The sequence below is a fragment of the Peromyscus maniculatus genome, chromosome 9, assembly GCF_049852395.1.
Source record: "Peromyscus maniculatus bairdii isolate BWxNUB_F1_BW_parent chromosome 9, HU_Pman_BW_mat_3.1, whole genome shotgun sequence".
NCBI classification, from domain to species: domain Eukaryota; kingdom Metazoa; phylum Chordata; class Mammalia; order Rodentia; family Cricetidae; genus Peromyscus; species Peromyscus maniculatus.
Genome location: NC_134860.1, coordinates 109,922,318 through 109,944,673, shown reverse-complemented (window position 1 = coordinate 109,944,673; position 22,356 = coordinate 109,922,318). Strand labels below are relative to the sequence as shown.

Here is a 22,356-nt window from a genome sequence, read left to right as displayed (position 1 = left end):
TCATATATATATTCTTAAATATTGCCAGATTAGATTGCAGCATAAAGTTTCTTGTATGTCTGTTTTCAGGGTTGATCATTTGGTATTGGATAACCAATTGGTTTCCTCTTTCCTGGGGAAGATCATTTTGTTCTCAGAATTTCTTAGTTGCCTGTAATTCTTGCTCTAATATTGAAACCTCCTGGTCTTTCCCCTGCCCACTTTGAAATGTCTGTTGTTTACATTGTTCGACAAAGTCTCTGATCCTCTGGTCCTTCAAATCTTCCCAGTTCCTCTTCTGCAATGATCTTTTAGCCATAGCTGTGGGAGTTGCTTTGCAGATGTGTGCACTGGGACTGAACTCCACAGCTCTCACTTTGGTTGATTCTGTAATAGCCTTTGGGTTTTGTCAAACAGAAATCCATTGATGAGGGCTGGAGACTATACTTATCTGTCATTATAAGCATAAAATATCAGAGTGTAGTTAGATTACATTTGTTTAGCAAAGTGGTGATTTATAGGTTGTCCTATAAGATTCAAGACTTATTAACCTGGGTACTTCACTAGTTTTCCAGTATCAAGGATTATTCTTTCTTGCTCAGTGGATCTTATGTCTAATTATAGAGTTGTGAATTATATCTAAGATGTGCATACCACTATTGTTGCCTTAGGCTAAGTCTGAAATGCTGGTGTTTCGGGATCATAGGTTTCATATATGGGTAAGATTTTATATTTGATTAAGTAAATGACTTGCTAAACCCCTAGAAGGCACCAGAATTTTATTAGGAGATTTTAGAAGTTACAGAGAAATGATATTTTTTTGAGAAAAAATATGACAGATCTCTCAAATTCATATGAACAGAATGAAAGATAAATAAATAAAAAATAATGTTTTACAAATTAAATACTTATCTCACCTTCAAGAATATTAAAATTCATTTCTGCAGGATTTACTTCTTGAAATGACTCTATTGATCAATGTGACACATAATAGCCTAAAATTTCTTTTCGTAGATTAAAATTTATTCTTTTTACCTATTCGTATACTGATGTGCTGCATTCTGTTTTCTGTAAAACTCACCTTCTTTTAGCTTAGCCCACCTTAATTCCCTCGTCTCTCCCTTAAAAGTCCCTTTAACAGGCATATGTGGGTTTTATTTGTATCCCTTCTTTTACTCCAGAATCCAGCAATAGCTCATAGTTTGGCAGGGAGGGTAGGAGGAGTTATCCCCACCCCCCCCCTCAATCTATGATAGATGCCTCAAAGAACCAGGCAAATATTCATAATCTGTCAGTTTTATCTGTGCCACCAACTCCTCTGTTTTATTGTTGTTTTGCTTTGTTATTTGGTTTTACGCATCTGGATTTATATATTTCTGTCAGTTAACCAGCTTAAACTAATATTTAGCTGCATGTCTTTTGAGAGAGAAGTTATTTTTTTAACTATACTATTTGAATGAAAAAAAAAAAGAAATAAAAAGGAAAGGAAAAGACATGACTGCTCCTAGGTGTGATGGAAGAGAGTTTTAATTGTAGATATGTAGGTAAGCATACTCAGAGGCAGGAATATCTGTGAGATTTCAGAGTAGACATGACCAGGATGCATTGGGCCATGTGGAACAGGGGGAGCAGAAGGGAAAAGGGGGAGAAAAGAACCAGGTGCATCGGTTAGGAGGCCAAAGGTCCAAAAGGGGCAGGTAACCAAAATGTTAACCTGGGAAGAGGCTCTAGGGGAAGGGTATCCCAGCCCCTGAGCTTCAGTTAAGGGTAGAGGGTTGGGTATCCCAGATATAACCTGTGGCAGATAGGGACTGAGGGATGCTGGGAGAACCTGGCAGCCAGGTCCAGCTTTGATATGTTGAATAGACACCTCAGCTATTTGTCCTTCATTTGAAACTTAAGTTTCCTCATCCATTGATCTATAAGTGCCAGGGAAACATTTACTGATATTGTTGGGACATTAGATTAATTAAAGGATGTTCTGTTTTTTACAGTAATTCTTGACACATAAGAGGCATTTAAAAATATCAGCTGACATTATTGTCTGGTATCTGGACCTTTTAATTTGTTATTTACTTATATTCATCTATTATTTTCTTATCTCTTATGTCTTTTTCATCTAATTCCCTAGTCTTTTTATCATATGAAATGTTGTGTGTTGAAGTCGATTCAACAAATCCATATTTTATTTGAATTAATGAATTAATTAATAGTTTTAGGATGCATCAGCCTACCTTGTGAGTATGCATTTTGGAGGTATGTTTCTGTGGAATTTGTTTTCAACAATCATCTCTAAGGCACTGCTAAAATTTTAAGTTAACCTAAAAATTCAGTTCTGAAGCTCCCTTTGTGGATTGTAAAACCTTAATTTATAGACTGAGACACTGTACAGCAAGAAAAACATATTCTGAACTATAATAGATTGGGTTGCAGAGAAAAATTTTCCAAATTCATATCTACACAAAGTATAAAAGATTATTGATTCAATAAAATAAAATGTTTAATAAAGAAAAGAATTATTAACAATATTAAAATACATTCATTATTCTATGTAAAAGAGTTATGGAAATAAAAGTTCAAGTCATCAACAATATAGTTTGAATAATTATACAGATTTCAATACCATGTTTATTACTGTGTTCCTCTCTGTCTCTGTCTCAGCAAACACAAACCTACTCACACAGGTTTATTCATTTAAAAGAAGTTGGACCAACATTATTTAGAGGAACCATAATGTCAGCAATGCCAATAATACATAGAAACACATTAACGTATAACAAAGACCAAATACAGAATTATTTTGAAATTTCTATATTAGTATATTTAATTTATGCTATGTTAGGGTGTAAAAATATTATAAAATTCATTAGGTACCTTATTTAATGGAATGTCACCCATGCATAATTCTTTTTTAAAAATAAATTTATTTATTTTACATCACAGTCAGTTTCCCCTCTTCTTCCTCTCCTCCCAGGCTCTCCCTTCTGAGTTTCCTCTGTTTATTTCTACTTGAGCGAAGGCATTACTGGCCTTAAAATGTTCTGATAATTTTCCTTGTTTCTGATATTTTTAATTGTACAAAATTTATGCTTTATCACATATGAATAACAATTTTTATAACAAAAAATACACCATAGAGTTGATGTAGCTGTCACTTTACCACTTATAGAGGCATCAACCTATCATTGCATTAACCAGTTCTGCCTTTCATGCTCCAGTGAAGAGAATCATGGAAGAATTCATTTTAAAATGAAGTTTTCATGGCCTGACTTTCAACTGTGGCCATTTATGTCATAAAAGTGAGCTTTGTTATTTTGATTCTATTGAAATAATGACAATGTCTAATACTGAGGAGTAATTTTCAAAAGTTCATTTTGAGAGGTTGATAAATAGTGCTCTATGTGGTCTGTAGAATGATTTATGATATCAGTACTTCCAGTTTTGAGTGATTGAGTTTATTAAATATCTAACAGGCAAAAATAAAATGATAAATATCAAACAGCAGATAGAGAGGCCCAGCAGATAGATACGAGCACACCATTACAGTGGAGTTTACAGCATTCGTCAAAGATACTGTACCTGGCTGTGGAAGAAGCAAAATGGCATCATCAGATCTGGGCCTTATAAGTATCCAATGAAAAATTAAAAGCAGCAATCGAGGCAGTCAGCTGCAGTTTTTAAAAGAGCTGCCCTCCACAAATTAGCATCTGAATTCCCATGACTACTGTCAGCGGCAATTTTCTATTATGTGATAAATAAAAGTGACCTTTATTGCACATAGCTCATCTTCCAGCTCTGTGCAGAAACACAGTTTTTGTTGTTGTTTTGCTAGTTTGTTTAGTTTTATTTTGCAGCATGGCATGGTTAAGCACCTTCCAAACTGGTACAATACATAACATGATGTACCTTTTCTATATATGACTCCATCTCATCTGAATTGTAGTCTTACTCTACAAGATAAGAGTCTGTCTTTTTTTTTCTATTTACACTAATGTGTTTTTAAATGTTTCACTTAATTTTTGAGTCTATAATTATATCATCCCTCCTTTCCTTTCAAACTCTTCTATTGGATGTCCACCTCCACTTTGCCTTCAAATTTATGCATTCTTATTTTTAATGGCTGTTACACACACACACACACACACACACACACACGCGCGCGTGCGCGCGTGCGCGCGCACACGCCCGTATATCCATTCTTAGATACATGAATAAATGTTCCTCCATCTTTATAGTCTTATTTTTAAAATGTTTTGGGAACTGACCATTTGGTATTATATAACCACTTAGTGTGCTCTTCCCTGGAGAAAGCCATTTCTCCTGAACTGGGCAATCCTTAGCTGCCTGTAAGCTTTTGGTAGGGTTTAGGTCTTCTCGTCTTCACTCCATGAAGTTTAACGTGTCCATTTTTTTTTTGTCCATATTCAGGACATGCTGAGGCTATTGTTGGTAAGATTTCATTGATGTAGCTTTCGTCATTTCTAATAAGAATATCCTCACAGCAAATTCCAGTTTCCTTAGGCTCTTACTTTCCACAACCTCTTCCACAATCATCCCACAACATTAGGTGTGGGAGTGGTATCACAGATGCATCAATTAAGACTCAGTTTCACAACTCTGAAATTTGATTAATTAAGCTTATCTGTAATGGACTCTGACTGTTGCTAAAAAAGTTTCCTTGATGAGGGCTAAGGACTACATTTACATGTGGGTATAAGGAAAAATATTTGGAAAGTAGATAGGTAGTACAGTTGTAATTGAAGCCTCTCTTTCAAGATCCATGACTTCACTAGTCCCGGGTATCTGGTTTGTTGTATAGTACCAGATATTATTTCCATCTTGTTGCATGGCCACAAGTTCAATTACAGAGTTGTTGATAACCTAGAAGATATGAAGGCTACCACTGCACTCTTTGTATTATCCTGCCATGTTGATTGTGGTTGTGGTTCAGAGGTGGCATAGCTGGGTGGGACTGCTGGTTATTTCCCTGCGTTGTTGGAAGTTTACATGGGACCTTTGGTACCAGGATAGTTAGTTCTCAGAGAAGAGCCTTTACAGTCAGATCCAGCTCAAGGGGCCGGTGTCTGAACTTCATGATGTCTTTAGCAAACGGACTTAACTTCCACTCCTGCGGGAACATTCAAGGACAATAGTAATAGCCTATAACCTTTGGGAGTCTCTTGGATAGTACTGACTCAAAACAGAGTTTTTCACAGTTGGTGTTGAGGTTTTGTCAGATGGTCTAAGACTCTTACAGGGAACACTATCTGTCTAGATGGGCAATTTTCATTGAAATAATGTGTATATTTACACACACACACACATTATAGGTAGTTTAGATAGATAATAGTATGATACCTTGTGACTTTTTCATATATTTTTCTTATTATTTTGTTCTTCTCCATTCTATTTCATTGTATTTATTGCTACTTACTGTTTTTCTTTCTCCCTTTTTAGAGAAACTGGATTTTATTAACCAAAAGCATGGTTTTTTGGAGGTTACCTGACATAAACATACTTAGATTTAAAGTGGGGAGATGCCAACAACCACAGAAAGTTGCTACAATGTACATTGCATAGATATTTTTTACAATTTAAAGTAAAATCAGTTATAATATATGAAGGAGAGAGAAAAACATAATAAAGAATATGATCATTTTGTAAACACTTTAATATTTCAAGTGATTAGAAAAATATTACTGATCACTATGTTCTTCTATTTACTATCTAATAAGATGTCATTTAGGAAATGGAGGTATAATTACTACTCAAAAGAAAACACATGTCATGTTGTTGAATACCTTGTACCCCACAAATTTGAATTATGATAATAAAATCATGAATAAGCAGTTCTGGCTTAAAACTGAAAGACTGAAGTAAAATTTGGAATTATATTTGTAAGCTAAAAATTAAAAATCACATTTCTTAACAGCCAATGCAGGAAGGATATCTTAAATATATGGCTTACATCACTTTGTTCAACTTCTTGGCCTCTCAATCAGAATTAAACTCTCTCTCTCTTTCTCTCTCTCTCTCTCTCTCTCTCTCTCTCTCTCCTCTCTCTCTCTCTCTCTCTCTCTCTCTCTCTCTCTCTCTCTCTTTCTCTGCCTCTCTCTCTCTCTCTCTCTCTCTCACACACACACACACACACACACACACACACATACACACACAGATATTGTCCCTCATATAAAACAGGATGTATAATTAAAATCAGAAAATTAAGGGTGATACTTAGTTGGAAATATATCTATCACAAGGGTATGAGATACCCAGCTCTAATTAACATTTTACATCCCCTGGTGTTTTTGTGTATGTCTAACTCCACTGATGTGGGAGGAAGACACAGGCATTCCCTCGATCTTGCTATCATTTGACAAACCATGAGCTTCATTTTCAGTGAGACTCTGTTACAAAAACTAATGTTAAGAAAGACTAATAAATATACCCACCATTGACCTATGGCTTTCACACCCACAAACACTTTCATACATATGCATGTACTCACCTATAAAAGCTCCCACATCCACCTTTAAAATAGCATTGATGATAATCTGTATAAAGTAAAATATTGTTCACATTTCTTGCTTAACAAACGGGACTGAAGTTTTTCCAAAATTAAAAACATGTAATTAAAAATGCCTTCTCTCTTTCTTAAAAGGACTGGCCAAAAAGCTAAGAGATGAAAGAAAATTCACAATCTTTGTTTCCTATATTAATTTATTCTGAAGCTTGATAATGTGAAAGTACAAAGGATTATTAATAATTTCACAATGTTCTGTACAGAATTTTGGGTGCCTTTTCTCATAAATTGGCATGCAAATACTAAATTTCATAATACTTAGTAGTCATTTATAATCATACTATTTTAAATGGTGAAATATTTTTAATTATTTAATAACTGTACTAGAAAATAGTAATTATTAAGATTGTGTGATATTGAAATATATTCTCATAGCATTTCAAGATTACTATAGAAAAATATAATTGTTCAAAATGCAGAGAACAGCTGAGGGAGGGAATCTGAGACCCTAAAGTGGATAAATCAACAATGAAAGTCCTACACCTAAGGCTCAGAGTACATCACTGAAGTGGGGGATATTTTAAGAGTCAGAGAACTAGGACTCTTTCATAATATTGTGTCTCCTAAAAACGATAGGGATGCTACACCCATGATATCACAACAATATGGCTGCCTGAACAAGACCCGAACCATCGCAAAAACAATAGACATGCTGGTGCCAAAGGTGCAATCTTATAAAGATCCACCTCTAGCCAAAGAATTACAGGCAACTGATGCCGCTGAGAGAGAAGGGAACTCTCTCTTCCTCAAAGATGAGCCACCTGATGGGTGATCCAATAACTAGTGGTCATTCCTGAAATCATGTACAATCAACTACAAGGAGACTTGGGTTACATTTAAATACTTATGTGTTTACAATATGTAAAAATATAATAAGGAAAAAAACCATGAATTTAAGATGGTTAGGGGGAGATTGAAGGCATTAGAGAGAGAAAATGGAAGGTGAGAGATGATGTCATTGTATTTTAATTTTTAAAATATAATAAAGTTAATTTGAGAAAGCATTGAAAATTGAGCATGAAAAAAAGATATATAGATTGGTCAATATATTATAATCAAAATTATAAAATAAGTCATGTGTTCATAGTCAATTAACATTTGAGAAGAACTGATTCTATCCAAAGTGATTGTGTAAGACCTTTAAAAAATAATGTTGTGACACCTTGTAAGCTGCTATAAAATAGTCCTTGAGTCCTTATTCCATGTCATATAATAGAGTTAATAAAAATACATCAAATTCTTGAAAATGAGAGCAAAGACTTTGACATAATTGTAATCTTGAATTTAGTAATCAATTCATAAACAAATCTATGTAAATATAAGAAATGGAAACAATTCATAAGAATAAAATGATTTCTATAATAGACATCTTATAAAACTGTGTATCACATATTGATAAGAGACATATATCTAGAATTAAATAAAAACAGATTAAAAATATGACATTAAAATTCTGCAAATAATCTAAGTAGGCACTCATACAAACAATGGACACAAATAATAAACAATCATTCATGGGTGAATTAGGAAAAAAAAGAAGATGAAAATTACTGAAATATATCTTCAAAATTACTTCATGTCTTAAAAGAAACAAATGTGCATATTCATAAAAATCTCCTTTAAAATCTGGTTCCAATAATACTCTATTTCTGATTATAATTTATTATAAACTAAAATGAATCTAATATTTTTCATTTTCTTGTTATGATATAAATGTCTGGAAGGAATAACTTATAGATACCTTGGTAGCCTATTTTCTATTATAATTTATAAATTATAAAACTGTCTCTCTAGTTATATAATAAGAATCAGTTTATGAATGGGCTCTGCAAAGTGAGGTAAACACAGTTGAAGGAACAAAGGCTTTCATGTGGAATTGGGAAGGGAGACTGAGAGCATGATAGATCAAAAACAATCTTTTCTGATCTAATTATTTTACTTTGGGTCAATCCTCATTATACGTTACTGGAAAACCATAAAGCTCAAGACATTTATCATTTCCCTATCTTATCTTCTTTGTGGACATATCAATTATTTTATTTGATCTAAAATGTTACAGATATACTTACAATCAGTGAGTGATTACTCCCTAAAATGAAAAAGAGATAAGTTTCTCACAAAGGTATAATTTATCAGTAAAAGTTGGAAGGTAAGGGAAGGATTTAAATTCTCCTGACTTGGAAAATGATATATATATTCAACATCCCTCATGCTTAGAGAGAACAGAAGAGAAACTGAATTCTTAGAAAAAAAGCAGTGCAGTCACAGAAAATGTCAAGCATCTTATTATCAAAGACAATAAATAATGTAAGAATGGAAAGATGTATTTCTCAGCAAAGTATTGTGTATGTTGACTCTCTGGTAACCTGTGATTTTTTCATGTTTTTTTTTTTAAATTTTTTAATCAGGAATAAATAGAAATTGTAGTACAAAGTATGCATGAGCTTCTCAATGAATTAGAGGATGAACCAATGCGATAACAACTAGTAAGAACTGAAACAGTAAACTATACCATACTTTGTTATTTTGAGTCTATAACCAATGACATTAGTGACAATGATGAACAGGAATTGGCAAATTTGGGTGGTATAGTATGGGAAAACTTGTGTATCCTATTATCATTGCCCACCTTGTTGAAGTACTGCGTAACCAAGAGTGTAATCGTCTTTCTTTCACATATCTGATGTCTTGGACAGGAAAGAATTTGCTGAAGGCCAGCACTGAATCATAAAGAGCCATGCACACAACTGTCAAAGTCACCAATGGAAGCCAAGGTGTTTGAGGTGGGATAAAACCTGGAGCTCTTTAAATGCCCACAAAAATGTATTCTGTGTGTTCAGAAAACTCCTGCTTAGAAAACTGATAAATTTTCTATTACTCTATGATTTTTTAAAGTATGAAAAACATGTAATTCGTGGGATATTCTTAAATAGCTAAGTATTTTATTATCAAAACTATTAGATTAAGTATACATAAGTCATGGAAGATGGTACAAAGCTAATCTATTTTCTCATTTAAACTATATCATAATGTTTTATTTTTTTAATGGTGGATAAATGAATAAAATTTTCAAGGTACTGAAATGGAAATAACCACAAAAAAATCAATTTTGAAAAATGTTGTTAATAGTGAAAATATAAACTCTGAATTAAGCCATTCTAATCATATTGAAGTTCATCAGATGTATATATTTTACTAGTGGACAAATATTTGAGTGGATTCAGGAAACAAGTAGTGTGGTGCTTTTATTTGTAAGAAAATTAGAATATAGTACAAAAAATAAATAAAATAAAACAATAAAATTTATATATTTTATCTTTTATTTTTTCAGTGCTTCAATCTAAAACATTGAAATAATAATAGTGAAATTATTGTAATATTTAGAAATTCTATGCATTTATTTATTATAAAAGATTTTATTTATTATAAAATTATGTACATGAGCCAGGCAGTGGTGGCACACGCCTTTAATTCCAGCACTCGGGAGGCAGAGCCAGGCGGATCTCTGTGAGTTCGAGGCCAGCCTGGGCTACCAAGTGAGTTCCAGGAAAAGGCGCAAAGCTACACAGAGAAACCCTGTCTTGAAAAACCAAAAACAAACAAACAAACAAACAAACAAACAAAAAAAGTATGTACATGTGTTTGTGAGTATAAATGTATGCATTGATAGTATACATATATGCAGATATATTTGCAGGTATACCTTCTGACATGTTTTGTCAATCCGTAGAGATTAATTTATCTGAAAAGTAGCATTTATTTCAAAGCCAGAGTGCAAAGTTATATTGCACTTCTTTAAAAAGATAACCTATATTTTTGGTTGTTAGCCTACCTTTAATGGCTGAGCTATCCCATATAGTCTTGTAATCCCAGGCAGAGACAGGCAGATCTCTGTGAGTTCAAGGCCAGCCTGGTCTACAGAGCGAGTTCCAGGAAAGCCATGGTGGGTACATAGAGAAACACTGCCTTGAGAAACTAAAAATAAGGGGGGGGGGATCTATAATAGTTTATGTTGATAGATATGAAATTATCTACTGGAAATTGGAGAAGGGACTGAAAAGGTGGTAAGGTTGGAGAAAAAGACAAGCAGCTGGTATAGTTCAGTTTGAGTTTGAAGGCTCGAGAACCACCAGCTCAAATGTCACATCACAGAAAGGAGGGAAAGAGAGAATATTCATCTATTAAACATCATTTTATTTAATTATGTCTCTGAAAAGATGGGAAATGTCAACACTTATAGATGAGATCAATTCCACTTTACTTAGCCTATTGTCAAAAATTCTGATAACTTCCCAAACCACCATTCTAGGTACACTCGCAAATAAGATTTTACCAGCCATTCATTAGCTAGGTTAAAATGAGACAGAACATTCATCGTAGGAAACATTTTGAGAGTAGAAGGAGCCTGGGAGTAGAAGAATTAAGGATCAGTCAGATGTAAGAATGATAATTATCTTATAATTACGAAAGGAGTATTGTTATTTTAAATACAGCACACAAGAGTGTACCATAGGAATGTGAATTCAGTTTGGACTTCTCATAGCACTCACATAATAATTTGCTGAGATTCATTTAAAAATTATGTGCTAATACTTATACTAAGTTTGTCTAAGTATAGATAGTCTAGTTATTTTTCTGTTGTTATGAAACACTATGACCAAAAACAACAGAAAGGAGAAAAACATTCATTTCATATGATATGTCTTGTTGTAATTCATTGTGGAGAGGAGTCCCAGGAAGTACTAAAACCAGAAATGACAAATGAAACACTGAGTACTGCTGTTTCTTGACTCTCTCTCTAGCTTTGTCAGCTATCTTTTATTCTTCAGTTTTTGTCTGGAAATTTCAATGTATTTTGGTCACATTCTTTCCCCTCCTTCAACTGCTCCCTACCCACACCAAATCATATTTTAACCTCCATTTTTCAGATAGCTATCTTATACAACCCAGGCTTATCTGTCTAGGATTGATGCTACCCACATTGGACTGGTAATTTCTGTATCAACTAGCTTTCAACACAATGACCGACAAAGATGCTTACAGGCCAATCTGATCTAGATAATTCATCCGCAGAGGTTTTTTCTTCATAAGAGATTCAAGATTGTGTCAAGTTAACAATAAAACCCAATCAGGGTCATAGACATACTTAAGATCACACTGATGTCAACATGGTAATACCATATAGATATTATTCTGATCATAAACGCAACACTGAAGAGGTTATAAATACTATGTAAGATCCAGTTTCTTACTGAACTCACATAAAAGTGATAAGGTTTGCAATAACTTTACTGGTGTTGTGTAAAGTTCTTTCAAACACAACCATTTTCCTTCTCTGGTTTCTACTACCCAGTTGCATTCTCAACACAAGATAGCAAAAATATAACTCTTATGCCTGCATCTCAAACAACAACAAAAGCAATATGAGATTCGTGTTGATTCTCTTTAACAACATTTCTCACAATGCTTCTTGACTGCCACTGGGAAGAATTTAATCACACAGTATGAGATGTTAATAGAGGTTTCCAGAACATGTAGCCTCCTCTCTCTGCCTGTGCATCTGATCAGATTTTCATTACCGAAGATATGGGTACATACATAAGCATCTCATAAACACAGAGGACCTTGTAGCTTCAGAGTTTGGTTATAAATCAGTTTAACCTTGGGTTAATAATAACATGTCAACAATGGTCCATTAATTGTGACAGATGCACCATACTAATGTAAAATGTTACTGTGATCATTGTTTCACATATTTACAGGCAGAATGTCGATGATGTCACCTTGCTTCATCTACTACTCAGAGTAAAATTTATAAAATAAAATAAAATCAGACAATTTCTCAATGCTACAATAAAAATATGACCTAGAAAAGAAATATTTTTCTAGGTTTTCTAGTGAGCTAATCTTGGAGTCTCAACCAGTCTTAATTCTCAAATAAAGATAGGGCTTCAGAGAAAAAAAATTAAACTTTTATATGAATAGGAAATCACTGTTCAAGTCTTTAGAAATTTCAAAATAATTGCCTCAGAAATGTTAATTAGGAAAAAGTCCCACTAATCATATTGTAGCAATTCCCGAGGCTTGTGATTAAGAGCTCGTGAAAAAAGACTCCATCAGTAATGTAAGAAGCCTCAGGCATGAAAGGTTTGTAGGAGAGATGTCATTCACATCTTAGCTAATACAAGGACTGCTATCCACCTTTTATTTGCTGATTAATTTTGTTTTCAGTTGTACATTAAATGTATGCGTTATAATATGATGAACCAGTTAGGCTAGTGGCGTTAATGACAGAAGGTGGGCAGGTGCTTAGGCATAGGAGCTGTATCACTCAAAGGTACATGAATAATCCAAACCCCTACCCCAGCAAGGATTATGAGTCACAGAAGTTGCAGCATTGAACTGCACTGTACACCTTATAGACAGCGACACCACCGAATTCTCCTGTCCCTGAGCAATGCTTTACTATTTCTATAACGTATGTTGTGTAATCTTTGTGAATTTTGTCAGTTTCTACACAGAATCCACGAGGAATATATCAATCAATAGCAATACAGCATCTGGCTACCTACATATCATTTGTTCCTAAATTAGCATTGGAATTTTGATAAAAATTATAAAATTGACAATATGCTATTTTTAACTAAGAATTAGAAAAAAGAAAATGTGGTCTTACCAGGTTTTGCCTCTCATCAAATCCAAATGAGTACATGTAGAATTATTTGGGTATCATTCCTCAAGAATTGAGTGGTTATATAAAAAATATCTGTGAATATGGAAGGAATAAAATGGAAGCAATTTCAATTTCCTTCTGATAATGAGTAGAGAATGGAAATGGGGCATAGATACACAATATAGAATATCATTCATCTGTATTAAAAAATGAAATTGAGATACTGGCAGGTAAATTGATAGAAATAGAGAATATTATATTAAGGCAGCACAGACCTCAAACAAAACTGCTACATGTTATGTTTTATATGTGGTGCTTTGTGTCAAGTCTGATGTTGGTACATAACTTTATGTAATCATAGACGAGGAAAGTAAACGGGGGCCATGGTGGTAGGAGGAGTTCCAGAGAGGGAAATAGAATATTGATGATAAGAAGAGGAAAATTGGGTGCCGTCTTTAACTGGGCAAGGGATGGGAGGACAAATACAGAAGGAAAGGGAAGAATGTAGGATAAAGACCAGTAAGGAAGTTTGAAAAAGCAAGAGGAGTCATATTATTTTATATTTACATAAAATTATACAAAAACAAATAAATACACACACACATGTAGGTACATAGTTTAAGTGAAGTTACACGACTTGGGGTGATTAGATAATGACTCACCAGAGCCATAGTGTATTCAAAACAAAAACAAACAAAAATAGCTTAAATAAAAACAGTTCCAAGAACAATAAATCTCCTTTCATGTTACTTTTCAGGTGAGGGTAAAAAAAAAAAAAAAAAAAAAAAAAAAAAAAAAAAAAAACCCTCCCAAAATAATACAATTTATTGTTGCTCTTTATTGCCTCCTGAAAGGTGAAGGCAAGTCCTTTCTCCTGACACCACACATTTTACAAACCTGAGTTGGAGGGATCAACCTGAATTTGACATATAAGTCTCCTCCATAAGGACTAGCTTTCATGATATTAGAAGGTGATATGCAAGATTCCAATGGAGGAGAGCAATCAGTGGTCCTGCTCTGATGTGATTCCTTCAATACATGGGGAAGAAAAGGTGCAGAAGTGGTCTTTAGTTACTGGAGGTAGCCAAACAATGTCAACTTTGGTTAAGGCCCATTCAATGGGAAGGATATCAAGACTGTTCCTGCAAGCATAGTAAACTACCTGTGGCTAGTGTAGTCATAGATTGTAGAGGAGAAACATTTCTGGCTACTTCATTAAACAGGTATAATTCCTTTCTTCTAAAAATGTATCCTTATAAGCACACTTACAAGTGTGTCTCTTTTTTATGTATCACAAATTCTAAACAAAACTATTTTTCCATACAATATATCGTAATAGTGTCTTTCCCCTCCTCCAAGTCCTTCCCAACATCCCAACTACATTCCCTGTCTTCCACATTACAAAACAAACAGAAACCAAAACCAAAATATCAAAATACATACCACTCAAAGTAACACAAAAATGACAAACTGAATATGAAAGCAAATGACAAATGAGACAAAAATATAATTTAGGACAAAATGTCTACAGCAAAGGTTCATTGGTCTCACATTGTGTTGTACAATTTCTCCTGTTCATGGGGCCTATCTTGAAGTGTGTTTGTTATACCCAGTGAGACTCCTTTGGAGAAAACTATTTTTTCTTTGCATGTGAATATCAGTTACAGATATTTTCTTTGTCAGGGGTGAGAGCCCATGTTCATTTCCCCTTCTCAGTGCTTGGACACAGTCTGGCTTGATTCTATGCTGGCTACCACAGTCAGTGCTAGTTTATGTGTACACTATTCCTGTTGTGTCTGGAAGTCAGTCTTGAAATCATCCATCACATCTGGATCTTTCAACTTTTCTGCCTCTTCTTCTGCATAGCTACCTGAGTCCTGAGAAGAGGGGTTTAATGAAAACACTCCAGTTAGGACTGAGTACTTCCAAGTTTCTCATTCTCTGTTCAGTTGTGGGTCTCTGTGTCATTTCCAATCTACTGCAAGAAGAACCTAGTTTGAGAATGGTTGAGAGAGGCAGAGATCTATATAAGTGCAGCTCTTATCCATCATCAAAGAAGCTTTCCAAGAAGCATATTTTCACCATTACAGAAAGCTAAACAAGATAAAAAGCAGAAAACAGCTGATCATAGATTTATTGAAACCAAGGGACACATCTACAGCTCATACTCTACACGAAAGGCTCAACAAACATCATAGAAGATTATATGAAAAGATTGTAAGATCCAGGGGACCAGGAATCTGCTGTGAGATTTTATCATCTAAGTGTGACAGGAAAGACACACCAATGAAATCTTAACAGTATGCCTGGCTACAAAAGACCCAGACAATGAAATATTAGGAATGTAAACATAGATGCAGAAAAATCTCATTGAACCCACCTATTTATGAATAGTTTCAGGCAATTAATGACTACTGAGGAAAGTAGAATTAGTCTTTTTGGGGGAGGAACCTAATAACTGATCCACTTAATATCAAGTGGTCATCTCTAAAAACACACATTCAGTCAACAGGTCTCAGATTGCATTCATATATTTATTAGTTTATGAATGTGTAAAAATAATTAAAGAAAAAGAAGCTACCGATTTGATATGGAGCCAAGTGGGCATGTTACAGAGGGAATAAAGTGAGGAAGAGAAGATACAATTATATTTTAATTATAAATAAAATAAATTACTTTTTAGAAAGATGCATAATGAGCCAATACCAAAATAGTGTAGCCCTTACACTTCAGCATCTATGGTGGAATAGGAATTGTGTAACCACTACAGCCACTCAGATATAAAGAAGTTAAGCATTGATGACGTCTCAAATGTCTCAAGGTACAGTGACTAAAAGTGATTCTGAAACAAAATCGAGTATGGATAATCAGCTAATTTATTTTTTGCTTTCATGTAGTTGTTTCTCTCCCTTTGTGTGTGTCTGTGTGTGTGAGAGAGAGAGAGAGAGAGATGGGGGAGAAAGAGAACTGGCAATTGATCTCTAGACTTCTAGAGTTGTTTTGTTGACTTGATTAATTCCTAGGAAATGTCATGGAACACTAAATTAATGAATAGATGACAGATAGATATGCGGCATAGATAATAATTATGATAGGCATAAATGATATAATTATGGAAGCATAACTATTACATGATGATATTTTCCATCTTTCTATTTATACAGAATAATAAAATACTATGTATCTGTATTCTTATTTCAATGTCCTGTGTGTGAACTTAGTTAGCAAGGGTAATTTCTCACTTTTTGTGAATCTAGAGTTATAGTTTCTTAGTATTTCTGAAATTCAATTTTTCTAGTGTTGGGGTGACTTTATTTCCCAAGAATCAATGTATTGGTTGGACATTGTATTTTCAAAGTGATGGTATAAGTGTTAAAAGTTGAAAGTCATTAAGTCAGTGGTGCTTCCTCCGGGTTGGAATACTAGTATCATGGAGTGAGTTCAAGAATAAAGGATTGTCATAGAAACAGTTCTGATCCCTGAATCATTCTATGACTTCCTCAAGCAGATGCGATCCCTTCTCCTGTGTAAAAGTCTGTTGCTGCCATGTACTACACTGTGATCCTTCCAGGCAGAACTTCCTGTGCACAGACCTAATGAGAGCTTCATGCTCTTAAACTTCCACAAACTCTTTATTCCTTAGTACTGTGCTATGTGTTTCATGAAAATAATGAATATCACTGAGTAGTATCAGTTGTAAAAGTTAAACTCACATATTCATTGCATTTAATTTCATAACTTTGTATATATGAGCATGTATGCAACTTCAGTAATTGTTAAGGAGTTTCAAACAAAACAATTTGAATCACCTCATACTTATTAGAATGTCCTCCATATACTAAGCTAGACCTAGTTCATACCCAATGGCAAAAGTTAATGAGAAGAAAAGGGATCCATTAGTATCTATGCAAATATAAGAGGTTGGGGATACTATACAGAAGAGTAGGTTGTTTCTGAACATGTTAGTGTAGTCAGAGTTTTCTTTGGGCTGATTTTACCTTCTGCCTAGGTATTGGCTGTTCAGCTCTTTTTTTATAATTAAACATTTTTTTTTCATTCATTTTACACACCAATCAAAGATTCTACCTCTTCCTTCCTCTTGCCCCCCAAGCCCCCCAACCCACCCGCACTCTCCTCCCACAAGAAGGCAAGGCCTTCCATGGGGAGGCACATCCATAGAGGCAAGTCCAAGCTTTCCCCTGCCTCAAGGCTGCAAGAGGTATCCCATCATAGGTAGTGGGCTCCAAAAAGGCCCCTCCTGCACCAGGGATGGATTCTGATCCTACTGCCAGGGGCCTCCTGAGTGGATCAAGCTACACAGCTGTCTCTCTGTGCAGAGGGCTTACTTAGTCCAGTCTCACGCAGGCTCCACAGCCATTGGTCCAACTTTCATGAGTTCCCTCTCGTCTGGATTGGTTGTCTCTGCAGGTTTCATAATCATGGTCCTGATGCACTTGCTCATAGAATCCCTCCTCTCTCTTTGACTGGACTCCTGGAACTCTGTCTGGTATTTGGCTGTGAATCTCTGCATCTGCCTCCATTATTCATTGGAGAAAAGTTCTGTGGAGACAGGGTCTCTGGGACAAGCCAGTTCAGTTCAGGTACCCTCTCCACTATTTCTAGTAGTCCAAGCTGGGGTCATCCTTGGGGTTTCCTGGCAACTTCTCTAGCAGTGTGTTTCTCTCTCTCTACCATGATGTCGCCCTCCATCATGGTACCTCTCTCATTGCTTTCCCACTCCATCCTTGTGTCAGTTCAACCATCCAATTTCCTAATGTTCTCATCCCCCATCCCCAACCCTCCATTGCCCATCCCTCACCCCTAGTTCACTCATGGAGATCTCGTCTATTTCCCCCTTTGCAGGGCGATCTTTATTGAACTAATCACAACAATAGATCTTCACACAGTGTACAAATATCCCACAAAAAGCTAGAAATAGAATTTTTATTCGACATAAGAATGATCGACATGTATTTACAAAAAATGCATGTCAGGAACTCAAGGAGGCAATTGTATTACTATAGTTAATATTGTCTTATTTATAGTAGCATAGAAATTGGAAAAGCATGAATATCATTTAATAGATGAATAAAGAGATGTGGAATAAATACAAATGCAGGCTTACTATTGATTTTCATAATAGAAAGAAACACCATAATAAAAGACAGCCTTGATAAATATGGAAAATATTAAACAAAGCAACATCATGGGATATAGCCAAGCCAATCAAAAATCAGAGAGTAAAATAGTGGTTGACAAGTTTTGGTGGGAGAAATGAGAAAAGAACAGATTTTTGACTTTACAAAGTAAATAATTTTGAGAAATTGTGGCATAATACAGTGCCACTGATTACTATTATGCGCTTGGAAAATTGATCAGAAAGTACATTGTCACATTCTGAATTATGGTGAGGAAAATACAAACAAAAAATCCTTTAATATTCAAAATTGTATTTTGACTACATTTTGGAGTTTATAATAGGTGGGATCATGATATCTCATTTACATGCAGAAATAAATGGGTTAGGAAGAGAGGAGAAGCAAGAAGAATGGGTAAATGATTTCATTTAATGCTAATAAATTTTACATTTCATACTTTCATTTAGTTTTGAATATTAATTTACATGAAGATATGAAAAATTAATACATTTGTATAAAATATGATTTTAAAAAGCAGAAAATGTTAATAAACAATATGTATAAAACATGTAGCCAAACTGGTTTGCTTTTATGTAAACAATAAACTTGTTTGAGAATTAATAGAATGGATGAAAATATCTGTCATGTCTAGAATGGGAAAAGTAGTAGTTACTTTATCTATCTTTATGACATGTTTTAATATATTATTGTTTTATTTTTCATTGTATATATCACTAGGGAGCTAACTCATAAATCACATATGATGAAAACATAATATGTTTTTCATGAATGACTGATATTTTATTGTCTAAGATTAAATATAAAACTATTCTCTTAAAACAGCAATTCCCAATCTGTGGGCCATGACCCACTGGGTGTCAAATGACTCTTTCACAGTGATCACCTAGGAACATCAGAAGTATAGATAGTTACATCATGATTCATAACTGTAATAAAATTATAGTTATGAAGTAACATATATAACTTTATAGTTGGGTGTCACCACAGGAAGAGGAACCAAATTAAACAGTCACAGTGTTATAAAGGTTGAGAACCACTGTCTTAAAACATATAAACTCACTTTAAAAAATATTTCCCAGTGGGGGAAAAAGAAACCTTTTGAAAGGTTGCAAATTGTAAGTCCTTTCCTTCTGGAGACCACCCTAATACACACCTCAAGTATGTATCTTATTGATTTGATCTCTATTCTGTCCTTCATTGCATTTATCCACACTTCTAAATAATACTTATTGGTATTAAACCAAGGGCATCAATTTATTTCTAGGACAATCATTAAAAATTTTAAATGACTAAAGTCAGATATGTATCAAATTTCAAAGACTGAGACTTAAAATTACATAGAAAGACTAAAAATCATATTGTATTCCAAACACGTATTTTTCTTTTTGATTTAAAATGTACTTTCTATCAAGAATGAGTTTGATTCACCTTGTATCTGAAATTAATCCTCCAGACAATTTAAAAAATAATCATTTACTTGGTATCAGTCTTTATTTCACAGGAAGCACAATTCTGCTGCACAAAATTAATCTATGTTCTCTTCAGATTACTTCACTAGCTGATAGCAGGTTCTGATTTTCAGTGGGATAATATTTCCCATATTAACTGATTATTTGCTTTTGAACATCCTTTCATTTCCTGTTCGGTATTCAGTAAGCTTGTTTCTTTTCTCTACAAACACACCAGTGAATGGACAGCATGATAAAATACAAAAGGATTTATTACTGATTTTTTTCAGTGATAAAATATTTTAAAAATAACAGTAAGAGTTTCCTCAATATCAAAACCACTAGGCTGAAATGAAAGTAAATAATATGTATGCCTAGCCAAAGAAACCTGAGAGCACTGAACACACAATGAGAAAATAAGTTTAATATCTTGGTGGGAAATAGTAAGTGTCATGTTAATGAATGATAAGCTCACTCCCTTTGTCCCTTTTACACATCTTGGTCCAGGAAAAGTGCCTACTCCACACAGAGAGGAGTTAAGGTAGAGTGGAAAGCATAGTAGAACAGAAGACAATGCCCGTGAAAATATCTACTACAAGAGTTCTGTTTTATATCCTGGATACATAAAAACTGGGTACCCTAAGAATGAAAAATAGGAGAATGACCCATTTAGATGCCTCAAAGGGGAAAAGTGCTTGTCCCCAAGTCTGAAAACCCAAGCCCTACCACTCAGATCCATGTAGTGTAAGGAAAAAACAGTTCCTTCAAGTTGTCCTCTGACTTTGATATGTACACACACACACACTCACACACACACACACACACACACACACACATACACACACACACTCTCACACTCACACACACACACACACATACACACACATGCACACGTATGCGCACACACACTAAATAAAATTTAGTAAAGATTAAAAATACAAATAGGGCCCATAATCATGCGATCTGAAATATGTCTCTGTGGAAACATTAGCCTCTCATTTAATCTCATGGGAAGAATACTTTTGCAGAGACTCTGTGGAAGGACTTACGTTATGAATTCTATATGGAAATCAGTCTACAGTAAGAACCAACATCCTTACATGACCAACAACAGCAAAAGTTTCTGTTTTATCCAAATCAGACAAATATACATTCTTATTGATATATGATCCTTCTATATTCTAGAGTCTAGACATTTATAACTAATCAAGAGTGAGCATTATCAATCGCATCTAAATATTGAAAGTACCCAGAGAGATGATTCTAGGTAGTATCCAATACTGTTTTGTTGAAAGGTAGTGTGTTCTACATCCATATTTATGAAATATGGACGTTAAAATTGCTATTATGGACATTTATGCAATTAAAAATAAATAGTGAACTAGTTTGCTTCCTGTGGCTGTGAGAATACCTTAACCAGAAGCATCTCAGGAAGGAATAGGTTTATATCATCTTACAGGTTAAGTTCTATCTTAAGAAATGTCAGGAAAGGAACTCCAGCTGGACACGAGATGATGAAGAACCCTAGATGGATGCTGCTTACTGGCTTGTTCCTTGATTCTTCTCAGTTAGCTTTCTTATGCTACCCCATGGTGGCACTGCCACACTGGGCTACATACACCTTCCTCCTTCAATTAGCAACCTTGCTGTTTTGAGTAGAGATGTCCTCCATAGTCTCAAGTGTCTCAAGTATTTAAATACTTCATCCCCTGTTGGTTGTGCTGTTTGCGAGAATTAGGTGGTGTGGTCTTGCTAGAGAAAGATCATCACTGTGGGGAGGACTATAAGATTTTAGAAACTTGAGCCAACCTCAGTTTACTGCTTTCTGTAGTGCTTAGAGCTATGAGCCCTTAGCTTCCTGACACAGACTTCATGCCTGTGCTCTGCTCTCCTGGACTCGTAATGCTACAGACACATAAATTCAAACAATCACTGACTACTGTAATATGCCTTGTTTACAATATTTTACCATAGTAATAGAAGGTAACTAGTACATCAACCACAAAATGTCCTACAGACTTGCCAAAAAGCCAATCTGATGGCAGCAGTTTCTCAACTGAGGTTCTGTCTTTCAAGTTGTGTCAAGTTGCTAACCAAGATTAGCCATCATAAAATATTGCTAACAAAATGTAAAAATAAAAATTCATGATACATGAGATGAAAAAGGTAAAGAATTAGGACCATTAATGTGTATACCATTATGCATGCAAATGCATCCATATTAACATGTGCATTAACCACTATTTTTTGTTATAATGAGAATCTTCATAGGCAATATCCTATTTAGGCTCTAATTGAAGTACATTGTGGGAATATTTGATTTGGAGTTACAGAAAACATTGTTCCACATGGTTAATTAATATTTCAGTTGTATACATTAATTACTACATAGTGAAGGGATAGTCTTCATTCGCTTTAGTGATACATTGTGTATTCTATTAAACTTGCCTGGAGATGGGGGAACAGAGCCAGCCACTAGATTAGACAGAGGCCAGGCAGTGGTGGCACACACCC

The 22,356-nt window shown here is 34.6% G+C and overlaps 1 long non-coding RNA gene across 2 annotated transcripts in view; it reads left to right on the top strand.

Annotated features, from left to right (window-relative positions):
* Positions 1-22,356, top strand: part of LOC143267206 (uncharacterized) — an 81,067-nt gene that overhangs the window by 17,238 nt on the left and 41,473 nt on the right. For both annotated transcript variants that reach the window (XR_013042125.1, XR_013042124.1), the window contains exon 2: positions 9,259-9,345. This is a non-coding gene — a long non-coding RNA (uncharacterized LOC143267206). The remainder of the gene's footprint in view (positions 1-9,258; positions 9,346-22,356) is intronic.